This window comes from Ornithorhynchus anatinus, chromosome 2 (assembly GCF_004115215.2).
Source record: "Ornithorhynchus anatinus isolate Pmale09 chromosome 2, mOrnAna1.pri.v4, whole genome shotgun sequence".
Taxonomy (NCBI): domain Eukaryota; kingdom Metazoa; phylum Chordata; class Mammalia; order Monotremata; family Ornithorhynchidae; genus Ornithorhynchus; species Ornithorhynchus anatinus.
This window is the reverse complement of record NC_041729.1, coordinates 118,898,697-118,912,315: the sequence shown is the minus strand read 5'-3', so window position 1 is coordinate 118,912,315 and position 13,619 is coordinate 118,898,697. Positions and strand designations below refer to the sequence as shown.

At 40.9% G+C, this 13,619-nt stretch overlaps 1 non-coding gene across 1 annotated transcript; it reads left to right on the top strand.

The window, feature by feature from the left end:
- The first annotated feature begins 7,321 nt into the window (after positions 1-7,321).
- On the top strand, positions 7,322-7,459 carry LOC114809793. Its single transcript, XR_003757570.1, has one exon. It is a non-coding gene; the product is annotated as a small nucleolar RNA SNORA7 (small nucleolar RNA).
- The last annotated feature ends 6,160 nt before the right edge of the window (positions 7,460-13,619 follow it).

Sequence of the window (13,619 nt, the reverse complement as noted above, 5' to 3'; positions counted from 1 at the left end):
TTGTTATAGCTGTGCTTCAAGCATCAGTGCCTGTAAAGAGCCCTTAACTGGCCCCAGGATGATGAGGTGTAATTTGAAACAGGCGGACCAGAGAGTCTGGCTTTTAATAAATATCTGCAGGTCTTACCAGTTCCCATAGACTTCCATTAAAACAATTCCCTCCAAAGGTTTATATTTCTGTTATTCCTAAGACCTAACTCTGGCCTGTGGCCATACAGCTTACACTTTGGAGACAGACAGGATAGTTATGTTATCCAGCCCTTATCTTGGAAGGAGAATTACTTGCTTTGTACGTGGCCTCACTCTAGATTCACACTGCTTTGTAGTTATAGGCTGTCTAAAACTGAGAAGCTCACATGCCTGTAGACTTGTATCTAAGGAATCCTAACTGCCTGCCAATGAGAACAGAGGGGGGCAGCTATTTAATCTTTTTTCTATGACTTGGTTGAACTAAGATTAAATTATTCATTTATTTATTCATTCAATCATATTGAGTGCATACTATGTGCAAAGCACTACTAAGCACTTGGGGGAGTACAATATAGCAACAGTCACATTTCCTGCCCAAAACAAGCTCACAGTATAGAGGGGGAGAAACACATTAAAATAAATAAATAAAATAAATAAATAAATAATTATAGATATATACACATGTGCTATGGGCTTGGGAGGGAGGGTGAATGAAGGGGGCTAGTCAGATCCAGGGACTTTTTTTATAAATGGTATTTGTTAGGTGCTTATTACGTGTCAATTACTGTTCTAAGCCCTAGGGTAGATACAAAATAATCAAGTTGTACATAGTGTCCATCCCATATGGGGCTCACAGTCTAAGTCAGAGAGAGGAGGATTTAATCCCCATTTTAAAGATGAGATAACTAAGGCACAGGAAAGTTAAGTGAGCTGCCTAAGGTCACACTGTAGGTAAGTGGTAGAGCTAGGATTAGAATACAAGTCCTCTGACTTCCAGGCCTGTGCTCTTTCCATTGGCCATGCTGCTTCCCAGAGTTGATCGAGCAGGTCAGTGAAAGACCCAGAAAGAGAACCCAGATTTTGGGGGCCCCAGGATAGTGCACTTAAGATTATTTGTCTTTGGCCATATTTAGGGTCTACCCAATATGAGGGAGAGAGAGAGAGATTATTTATGACATTTGTTAAGTATTTGCTATGTGACAGGCATTGTACTAAATTCTCGGGTAGATAATAATGTTGGTATTTGTTAAGCGCTTACTATGTGCCGAGCACTGTTCTAAGCGCTGGGGTAGACATAGGGGAATCAGGTTGTCCCACATGGGGCTCACAGTCTTAATCCCCATTTTACAGATGAGGGAACTGAGTCACAGAGAAGTTAAGTGACTTGCCCACAGCCACACAGCCGACAAGTGGCAGAGCTGGGATTCAAACTCATGAGCCCTGACTCCAAAGCCCGTGCTCTTTCCACTGAGCCACGCACATGAAGCTCACAGTCTTAATCCCCAGATGAGGTAACTGAGGAACAGAGAAGTTAAGTGTCTTGTCCCATGTCAGAAAGCAAGCTAGTGGCAGAGCCAGGATTAGAACCCAATTTCTATGAATCCCAGGCCTGTGCACTATCCAGTGGACCATGCTGCAACCCCATGTCTAAGAAAACTCTCTTGGAATAGCTTGAATATTAGCCCTCTCTGAGGATTGCTAACCCATTTTGGGGCTTTTTGGGTTTGATCTTTCATTACAACTAGCAGTTTAGGCTGGTTTCTCTTTATACCAGACTCCCATTTAGTTTAGTATTACCACTGGACTGTGAAGCAGAGGGGAAAATCAGGTCTCTTTGGCAGTCGTCGTACTCATGCTCTCAAAGTGATGTGTAAAAGAATGTCAGTGTTCTCTCTTACACTGACAAAAGCACATAATTTAGGAGCAAAGGGTATTCTTGGGTGACCTTACCCTAATCTGCCCCCCAAGTCTGAGAGATAAGGGCGTCTTCATTAGGTGCTGTCCAAGACCTCTGTGGTATGTGGCATTAAGTTAATAATGTTGGTATTTGTTAAGCGCTTACTATGTGCAGAGCACTGTTCTAAGCACTGGGGTAGACACAGGGGAATCAGGTTGTCCCACGTGGGGCTCACAGTCTTCATCCCCATTTTACAGATGAGGGAACTGAGGCACAGAGAAGTGAAGTGACTTGCCCACAGTCACACAGCTGACAAGTGGCAGAGCTGGGATTCGAACTCATGACCTCTGACTCCAAAGCCCGTGCTCTTTCCACTGAGCCACGCTGCTTCTCTATTTCTGCAGATCAACCTGGAACTCCACCTGAACTCTGACTTTTCCTTTTTTTAAATTTTCATTTTTCAGCCTGCTGTTGTAATTTTAAAAAATCGAGCATAGTATTTAAATGAAACAGAATTCACTTAAGATAATGGTTATATGATTTTTCCCCACTTATACTTTCTTCACACAGTTAATATATCAGCCTAGGGATCCTTATGAAAGTAAATGATACATTACCTTGGACTGGCTGTGTTGTTTTCTTTTCAGTAATTTAATCGTTCTATTTTGATTGTCCAATACATTTCACCTTTCCTTTATATTTTCTGTGTAGTTTTAGATAGCCATTTTCCCTTCCTAATTAAAACTCCATTAGTGTACTTCTTCACTGTGGTGAGGATGGGGAGTGGCTGGAAGATGGAGAAAAGAGAGAAACTTTGAAGCAAATGGAAATTACCCATGACTGCCACACTCACCAGCATCTATTCTTGTACAGCAATGTTTACCTGCTTCCCGAACATTATAGAAATCACTCATTTCCTGGGCTTTCCATGCTTAAGGGCAACAGTTACAATCACTGTAGACAGAATAAGTGCTGGCTGGTGTAAATCTGAAAATATGTAGCAATTTACTTGAAGCACAAACTCAGCTCCCAGCACTCCTTCATGGAATAAATAACAAAGCTCTGGTTTGGTTGTCCTGAGTAGTAGCATGAACCATCATTTAACAAGCATTCTGCATGGACTAACTTTTTTTCTCCCCTTCTCTTCTGTTTTCATGGTTTGCCACCCCTCCTAGTAACTATTGCTTCCTCTACCCTGATGGTTCCTAATAACCACATTTAGCTAATTTGATTATTTTAAATCAAAATGAAGCTGTGATGCCTTTCATGGGTTGATCCTAGTAGTTGCTGAGTTTCAGTGATCTGTAATGAAAATAATGATAATAAGGATATTTATTAAGCACTTACTATGTGCCAAGCACTGTACTAAGTTCTGGGGTGAATACAAGATGATTAGGTCTTACATGGGGCTCACAGTCAAAAGTAGAAGGGAGAACAGACACTGAATTTCCATTCTGCAGATGAGGGAACTGAGGCACAGAGAAATTAAGTGACTTGTCCAAGGTCATGCAGCAGGTAAATGGCAAAGCAGATATTAAAATCCAGGCCCTATGACTCCCAAGACTGTACTTTTTCAACTTCCTTTGTCTCCTTTTTCTTTTCAGTTCCTTCTTACCCTTTTGTTCCAAGTAAAGTCCCTCTCCTTCCTACCTTACTCACCTCCATGCCCATGTTTTTAATAGGTGGCCAGGCTTCTGCATGTGTGTCACAGTACCTCTTTTTACATTGGTACCTATGTTTGAGTACACACCCAGTGTTGTGAGATTTTTATGTTGTGTTTTTCTGGTATTTGTTAAGCACTTACAGTGTGCCAAGCATTGTACTAAGCACTGGAGTAGATATAAAATAATCAGGTTGGACACATTCCATTTCCCACATGGGGGTCACAGCCTTAATCCTCATTTTTACAGATGATGTAAAAGAGGAACAAAGAAGTGAAGTGACTTTCCCAAGATTGTACAGCATTCAAGTGGCAGAGCTGTGATTACAGCTAAGATCATCCTACTCTCAGGCATGTATTCTTTCCTGCTCGTAAATTTATGAGACTAAAACCACCACTCCCTCCAAATCACTCCCAAGGCACAGACAGCTATATCCAGGTTAAACAGCATTACACACCATGCTCCTACTTCATTCTGTGTGGAGGGTGGCTATTGGCCTCTAGCTCCAGTTTTGGCGAATGTCTTAGCAGCAAAGGGAAAGGGACAAAGTCTGCTCAGCCAGCGAAGGACTGCCTGACAATATTCCTTTCACTGCCAGAGTGGCTCATTCATTGCTTTTTGTGGACCACAGAATTTACAGAATATATGATCCCTGCCACTCAAGCTTCAACTGTCACTCCATCTTCAGTGGCAGCAGTATCTGTAAGGTGCTTGTAAGTGTTCAGAGAAATGCACAGTGAAAATACACTGTTCTTGGCAGAAGTACTGGGGATTTATGACAGGTTACGAAGAGAGGAGCGATATGTTCTGAACCATGTGAGAGCCACACAGCTAGGGGTGTCCTCACTGTTCCAGGAGTCATCACCTGCCCTACCAGCGTTAAAGCTACCTCTTGGATCTGTGGGAACTAAGCCCACCATTAGCAGGAGTGGAGCAGGTGGCAGCAATTTGTGATCAGAAATTGTTTCCCTGGAGCAGTACCATGATTTCCCTTTTTATTTGTATATCTATGTATAAGAGTAATGATGGTTTTAGGGGTCTGCATGGATAAAGGGGAGGGGAGGTAGGATTTATGAAAGCCTTGTGAAGGAACTTGTGAAAACCAGGTTTACTTAAGGATGTAAGATGGAATGCCAGGAAGGCAGATAAGAATGTAAGGTGGAAGGCAAGCTGTAAAAGCAAAAGCTAGGCTGTTAGATATTGACCATCAGGAGAAGAGAAGATGCCACAGTGAGCATAGAAGCAAGAACCCACTACAAGACCCAGCTGAAACAGGTAGAAATCAGGAAATAGGAGGTCCACAGAGAGGAGCCGACTCCAGCACACTTTACTAATCATGGAAGGACACAGCTGGAGAAGAGGACCAATAGCAGAATAATGTACCTCAGGGAGGGTGCATATAAGTGGGTAGATTGTAATGGTCTATGTGACTTCTCTGGTTGACATTGTCCTTGATGGAGGTATAGTATTGGATCACAACCAATGTGGCACTCCTCCTTCATATGTTGGCAATAAACCTACAATTGCAGCTTCCGAGTATCTATTTGTTGCAGCTTTATGGTGCATCCTACCCACCACGACTGCTGGAGAATGAGGCTGCTTTTTGCTGTTTCCAAGCGCTATCTTATTATGGCTTTACAGCATTGACACTCTGAGGATAACAATTCTCAGAGCTAACAGAGGTAATGGTTAAGTATCAACCACTGTACTAAGTACAAAATAACCAAGTCAGACTCAGTCTGTGCCACTCATTGGGCTTACACTCCAGTTAGAAGGGAGAATAGACATTGAATCCTCATTTTGCAGATGAGAAAATTGAGACACCACAAAGTTAAATGACTTGCCTTAGGTAATCAGGCAAGTGTCAGAGCTGGGATTGGAACCCAGCTCCTGTGATTCCCAGGCCCATGCTCTTTCCAGTAGGCCATGCTGCTTCTCATGTGAAAAGCAGTATAGCGTAGTTAGAAGCAGCATGGTGTAGTGGACCCCCTTTCCCTCCCAACAGCATTTGTGTATATTTGTATATATTATTTGTTACTCTATTTTATTAATGATGTGTATATATAACTATGCTTCTATTTATCTATTTTGATGGTATTGATGCCTGACGTTTTGTTTTGCTGTCTCCCCCTTTTAGACTGTGAGCCCATTGTTGGACAGGGATTGTCCCTATCTGTTGCTGAATTGTACATTCCAAGCACTTAGTACAATGCTCTGCACACAGTAAGCACTCAATAAATATGATTGAATGAATAGAGCAGAGGCATGGGAGTTAGAAGGTCATGGGTTCTAATCCTGGCTCCGCCACTTGTCTACTGTGGGATCTTGGGCATGTCACTCCACTTCTCTGTATCTCAGTTACCTCATCTGTAAAATGGGGATTGAAACTGTGATCCCCATGTGGGACAGGGACTGTGGCCAACCTGATTAGCTTGTATCTATCCCAGTGCTTAGAACAGTCCTTGGCACATAGTAAGTGCTTAACAAGTATTGTAATTATTAATCAGTCTTCTAGACTGTGAACTCACTGTAGGCAAGGAATATGTCTGTTTGTTGTGTTTTCAGGGGCCCTACATGAACCAGTGGGTTTTAGTGGAAAGAGCATGGACTTGGGAGCCAGATGTTGTGGGTTCTAATCCTGGCTCCATCATTTATCAGCTGTGTGACTTTGGGCAAGTCACTTAATTTCTCTGTGCCTCAGTTACCTCATTTGTAAAATGGGGATTAAGACTGTGAGTCCCAAGCCAACCTGATTACTTTGTCTCTACCCCAGTGCTTAGAACAGTGCTTGGCACATAGCACTAAAATACTATCACCATTCTTATTATTAAGAATAACTCATCCCCTCCCCATATCCTTGGGGCCTCCTTGCACTTACTGCAACTATCCTTCCCATCATAGATTTAGTATTTTGTCTTTCTAACTCAGGATTGAGTCTGAAAAGATTATTTTTATAGTTGGCCCTGGGCTGAGTAAGCACTTTGAGCCTTGTAAGCCCCTCATAATAGCCAGTATGTTCAACTGACCATAGGTTACACTGAAGAGGGGAAAGGCTTACAGTGATGAGACCATTGAAGTGACTGTTAGAGAAAGCCAGTTGTGAAGTTATAAAGCCTTGAATTAATGGGGTTTAGATTAAAAGTGGAGAGAAAGAGGTGGATCCATGATATTTTATAAAGGAAGAACTACAGTATGAGCAGCAGACAAAGAAAAGACAAAGATGACAAAAAGGTTGTGAGCTTCTGGGAAAAGAAGGATAGTGGGAAGTGAGAAGCAACATGATCTACTGAATAGAGATTGGAGCCCGGGAGTCAGAAGGAACTGAGTTCTAATCCTGTCTCCCCCACTTATCTGCTGTGACCTTTGGCAAGTCACTTCACTTCTCTGGGCCTCAATTTTATCTCATCTGTAAAAAGGGGATTAAGACTGTGAGCCCCATATGGGCCATGGACTGTATCCAATCTACGTTAGAACTTAATACAGTGCCTGGCAGATAGTAAGTGTTTAACAAATACCATACAAAAATCAACAATAATGGCAATATCAGGAAGAGGAAAATATTTAGGAGAGAATATTCATTCAGTATTTGACATATGGAGTTGAAGGTGCTGGTGGATTAGCCAGGTGGAAAGGTCTGCAGGCATTAGACAATACAGAATTGTAAAGTTTATTAGAGGACAGAGCTTGAGAGGTATTTTGGGGAATCATCCCAATACAGGTGGTAGCCAGAACCATGTCATTAGTTGTTCTCCTGAGAAAATTATTGTATAAAATGAAGAGTAAATGAGTGAAACCCCTCTCAGGGTCACATCTGGAGAGTTTCCAGTACTTTACCAGACTCGACTACACAAGGGGGAGTCAAGCAGAAGCATATCCATTCCATTCCTAGCTTGGGCTGTGGCTAGTGAATGGAAGACAATCTGCTGCAAGTCAAAACTCACTGTGCTGTGCAGCAGCAGCATGGGAGAGAGTCAAGGGTGAAGACTAAAGTTTACTGTGAGGAAAGAGACAATGGCAAAACACTTCCATATTTTTTACCATGAAAACTCTGTGGATACACTACCAGTACGATTGCAGATGGAGGTAAGGTGCTTTGAGAGAGATGTGTCCATGGTGTCTCTATGGGTCAGAGACATCTCGACAGCATAAGACAAGACAAAACCCAGTAATGAAGGTGAGGAACACCCATAGTTAGGTAAAGACAAGAGGAAGAACAACTAGAAAGATGACTGAGGAGAGGTAAGAGAGGTAGAAAAAGAACTAGCTGAATTATCTAATTCCCCAGACATGAATTGGCCTTGTCCAGTGCGATGGCTTTGGGAGTAGGTAATACATACATTATCAAAATTTCAGGCTTCAAAATGATATAGATGAATTGTATATTACTTTAAGACATGAAAATTTGATCCTTATCTTAAAATATCCATTTTATCTTATAAGAAAGGAAATCTTCCAGTTGTGGCAAAATTTGGTGGTAAAGAACTGGTATGTAGTACTCAAGACATCTGGTTTGAGTCAAGTCTGTTGTAAATTTAGTAGAGAGAAAACTTTGGACTAAAGTTTCCAGGCTTGTCTTTGGCTACTTTCAGATGTGATTTTTTTAAAAAGATTTGAAGGAGAGGAGAGTGTGGTCTGTCAGATATGAAGAGAGAAGGAGTTCCAGGCCATAATGAGGATGCGGGCAAGGGGATGGTGGTGAGTTAGATTAAATAAAGAAACAGTGGGATTCACTTGGATTAGAGGAGCGAAGTGTGGCTTGGGTTTTAGTAGGAAATCAGGGTGTCATGACTGATGGCTAGGAGTTTTTGTTTGATCCAGAGATAGTTGGGCAACCACTGGAGGTTCTTGAGAATTGGGATGATGTCAGTTTGAAAATTTGAAAATGTTCAGAAAGATGTTCTGAGCAGCAGAGTGAGGTGTGGACTGGAGTGGTAAAAGACAAGAGGCAGAGGTATCATTGAGGAGGTAGTGACAGTAGTCAAGGCGGGGCACTGTAAGTACTCAGAATCAGCATAGTAGCAGTTTGGAAAGAAAGGAAAGGGCAAATTTTAAGATGTTTTGAAGGGAGAACTGCCCACTCTGAGAAGAGGGGACAGATTCTAGAGATATTGTGAAGGTAGAACTAACAGGATTAGGTGACTGATTGAATATGTGAGTTGAATTAGGGATTACTTGAAGATAATGCCAAAGTTAGACAGGAAGGTTGGTGTTATTGTCTCAAGTGAACCAGGAAGACAGAATTTGAGTGAAAAGTTGAGGAGCACTGTTTTAGACATGTCAATTTTGAGTTGTCCTTGGAACATTCACAGGGGGATATCCTGAAGGCAGAAATAATAATAATAATAATGTTGGTATTTGTTAAGCGCTTACTATGTGCCGAGCACTGTTCTAAGCGCTGGGGTAGACATAGGGGAATCAGGTTGTCCCACGTGGGGCTCACAGTCTTAATCCCCATTTTACAGATGAGGGAATTGAGGCACAGAGAAGTTAAGTGACTTGCCCACAGTCACACAGCTGACAAGTGGCAGAGCTGGGATTCGAACTCATGAACCCTGACTCCAAAGCCCACGCTCTTTCCACTGAGCCACGCTGGAAATGAAAAGCTGCCAAGGAGCCTGAACGGAGAAGTTGGTTGGGAATCATCCACCTAAAGATAGTAGTTGAAGCCGAGGGAGCAAATGAGATCTCCAAGAGAGGGGATATAGATGGATACTGAAAAAAGACCCAGAGTCGTGAGTCTTGAGGGACTCCCAGTTAGGGAGAGTCCCTATCTAGGGAGTTGGACTTTACAGACTTTCATTGATAACTTCTCAATCTCTTGTTAATATGCTCAACACCTACCTAAGGAGCTTAAAAGAGCAGAAAATAAGAAAAAGAGTTCCTGCCTTTGAGGAGCTTACAATCCAGTGAGGGAGAAAAATGGGAATTTTATAGAGAGAGAACCCTAACCTGGTCAAAGTAATGGAGTATAAGGAAAGATACAATTGGTAGTAATGACAGTATAAAATAAAATGAAGTAAATTGATATAAACATAATTACCAAAGGTGGCTGATGTGATGGCATGACCAGGTTGGTGAAAATTAGTTGTAGAATCCCTTTCACAGGTCATTGTACTATGTTTTTGGAAGACTGTTAGATATTTTTGATTCTTTCCAGTGAAGTGGGGCAAGGGAAACACACAGTATATTTTTAAAATAGGCTTACTTACGTTCAAATAGTTATTTTGTTTAGCCTGGGGGTTGTAACTTATGGTAGTCTCATTGCCACTACTTCAGCGAAAATTATATAACGATAATCATGAAGTAAAAAAACGATCAATACAGCTAATCAAAAGGAGATAAAGTGAGGCTTTCACCTTCGTATTCACTGTTCAAGAGAGAGCAAAGTGAAGTTCCATTTGGTGTGCAATCTCATTAAAGAATTGCCCTAACAGTGAATGAGTTAAAACATTATGGTACAGTTTGGCAGGCCTTATTAATCCTATCTGTTACTTAAGCCATAAGTACTAATTAATCATAGCCACAAAATTTATGGTACCTTAAACTGATCTAGCCCCTTGTGTGAAGCCCAGAGTTCCTAATTGCATAGTTTTGAATTTCTTTTAGCATTATTAATTTCAAGAAAAGCAGTTGGCAAGAAAACCATAAACAATTTTAATATCACACAAAATGTTTCTCATTTTTTTCATGTACACTAATATCTCTTGTTGAGGAAGAATTTTGTTTAGACAATTTTTGTTTTATCATGTCAATTGAAAATTAGACACCAGATGCCAATCTAAATCGATTATTGATTGAAATGAGGTTTGGGGTTCAAAACCATCTCATTTAATAAAAAGTTTTATTTAAGAGTTTCTCTCATTTTCTTAGCTTGGGACTATGTATTTTATAAAACAGAGAGCAATGAGAGTGTTTAATCATGAATCTTTAAAAAAAATGTGGTATCTGAAACCATTAAAGGCTCTGATTGTCACCTGTGTCCCTCTATCCCATGTACTGTTCACATTTACTAAATTCACTGAGACAATGCCTGGCAATTTAGCACATGACTAAAAATGTGGGACGGCAGAACCTTGGGAAAGCATTGTGGCCTCGGGAACATGGCATGGGCTTGAGAGTCAGAGGACCTGTGGTTCTAAATATGGCTTTACCACTGACTTGCTCTGTGACCTTGGATAAGTCTCTTATTGTCTCCATCCCTCAGTTTTCTCACTTTTAACATGGAGATTCCATACTTATTCTCCCTCCCTCCACCCCGAGACTGTGAGCTCCATGTGGGAAGGGATTGTGTCTCACCTCATTATCTTGTATCTTACCCCAACATTTAGTACAGTTCTGGGCACATATTAAGCCCTTAACAAATACCATTATCATCAACTTGGAGTGCAACTATAGCATTTAAAAAGGTGGGTGCTTTGGCCAAAGTATCAATGATCCTAATGACCAGAGTTCTTGATGTGAAAAGGGCTCTCTCCTTTACCCCTTCTTCTTTCCATCTTAGTTCAGTGGCCAAAGTGTTAGGTTGGATTCGAGTCTATTTTGAGTGCTTTATTTACAATGAATGTACTAAAGCAGAGAGCCCTCTATGAAGAGTGGCATGCTTTTTTTTTAAAAAAAAAGTAATGATAGTTTTGGGATGCTCCTAGTTGTGACTATTGGAAGATTTGAGCCATAGAGCAAAATCCCTTCTGAGGATTGTCCAGGCCCTGCCAGGCCAAGGACCCACCACATTTCCACCATGGCAGGGAAGCAGGGCGGGTTAGTGGATAGACACAGGCCTGGGAACCAGGAGGACCTGGGTTCTAATCCCAGCTCTTTTACTCATCTGGTCTGTGACCTTTGGCAAGTCAATTAATTTCTCTGTGCCTCAATTACTTCATCTGTAAATTGGAGATTAAGACTATGAGCCCCATGTAGGACATTGACTATGTCCAACCTGATTAGCTTCTATCTACCCCACTGCTTAGTATAATGTCTGGTACATAGTAAGCATTTAACAAATAGCATTTTAAAAAAGTTTCTAAATGTAAGTAAATAATGCAGAGATACTCTTGACTTCCCAACTCACCAGGTGAGAAAGGAAAAAGTGGAAACAGGTATGATCATTAGCACACACTAGTGTTCATTGGCTTTTCTGGTTGAATTGGAGCCTGTTGCTTTAGCAATGCCAATCAAAGGGAAATGAACCCTAGGGGAATTCCACATGGAAATTCTCAATGGGGATAGCTTTGTTTGTAATTTTCAGACCCACCAAACTCTTTATTCTCTGTTCTGAATTGTGTTAAACAGTAATGGTCTTCCAAAAATCCTCATTAAAATTAGATTGAATTAGGATGTGTAAATAATGTTAATTTATCACTGTTTTTTTCCATTGGGCTTGGCCAACATTTTACTGTAAGTAGGGTACATAAGGAATTCATTCAATAGTATTTATTGATCACTTACTATGTACAGAGCACTGTACTAAGTGCTTGGAATGTACAATTCGGCAACAGATAGAGGCAATCCCTGCCTATTGATGGGCTTACAGTCTAATCAATTTCTAAGCATTGCCAATAGAGCAGCATATTAATTCTTTGAATGAGAAAAACCTTAAGAATGCCTCAAGCATAGATGGTTTATGATAAGTCCTTAGTATAACAGCAGGGGAAAAGCCTTTTTTAAATGCCATGGTCATCCACAAAATAATTTTCCTATTTTCCTCTTACCTTAAAATTGCAGGTCCATTTCTGCAAGAAGACCTTATAATTGCTTTATAAGGGCCACATAGGAATATTTCAGTGCCTCTAGCCTTCAGGGATTTCCCCTTCAAGGAAACATCCTGTCCTGAGGGAATGTTTGTAGAGCCACTGCTGGGTTATAAAAAGTACTGTGCAAGGAAAAAACATTCATGATGACCTGTCTGCTAGACATTATGCATCGACTCCTAAAATGCACATTCTTGGAGACATTAAAGGAGAGCTGTATGACAGTCTTTTCTTTCTGTGGACCAGGGGCCAGCCCTCTGCACATTTCCACCCTCATTCCATTTTGTAAAACCGATAATTGACAATACAATCACAATGCTGAGTGATTTTCCATCCTCTTCCTAAATTCTGTGAGTGGCTACTTTGCTACAGGCTATCATTTTTATTGCCGGTGGTATTCAGCAATGGGCAAAGGAATTATTGTTTGATAATGATACCATTACCACATGACAGTACTGTATCCAGGGTTGCATTATTTGTAACTCGTTTGATAGTCAGCATAGAGCTATAACTGTGGCAAAATATTCTGAATTACCCATTTGTTATGAAGAAATCATAGATCAGGGTAAGACACAGTTAATTCACTACTGCTTCATATCTGTGCTGTGTTACATCATCATTTACGTGCAATATTGTCAATCCTTTTGCTTTCAGATAACACAAAACTCTATCTGGGTAATTGCCATTAATGCATATCTGTGACCAAGAACAGGTCTATCTGCAAGCCATGCAGTTGCCCTTCAACTGTGATGTGTCCTGAAATAACAGACAAGATCATGAGTAGGCGAACTGTACTTGTCAAGTGCTGTGTACAGTGCTGTACACAAAGTAAGTGCTCAATAAATACGATTGAATGAATGAATGATAACTAGTATCTGTAGCACAAGGGCACAATGTAGAAATATGTTATGTAAAATCTGAAATTGGAAAGGTTTTTTTTGTAATCCTGTAGGAAACTTTACCTCAGAGGAAACAGCAGTACATGGCCTTCAAATGGCTCCATTGTTTCACTCAGAAATTTCTTTCATTTTCTCCCAGGTAACTAATCTAAACTTGTCCTTTTCCCTTTCTCCAGTCATATTTTCTTGCAAAAATAGAGCTTTTTTCATGCTTGCACTTTTTCATGCCTTACGTTTATTAATCCATAACCAAATCTTTTTGGTTCAACCTTCACAACATCACAAAAAGCACCCTTTCCTCTCCATCTAAACAGCTACTACAAGCTGTTAATGCGAGCATTTATCCAATCCCGCCTTGATTACTGCATCAGCCTCATTGCTGACCTCCCTGCCTTCTGTCTCTTCCCATTCCAGTCCATACTTCACTCTGCTGCCCAGCTCATTT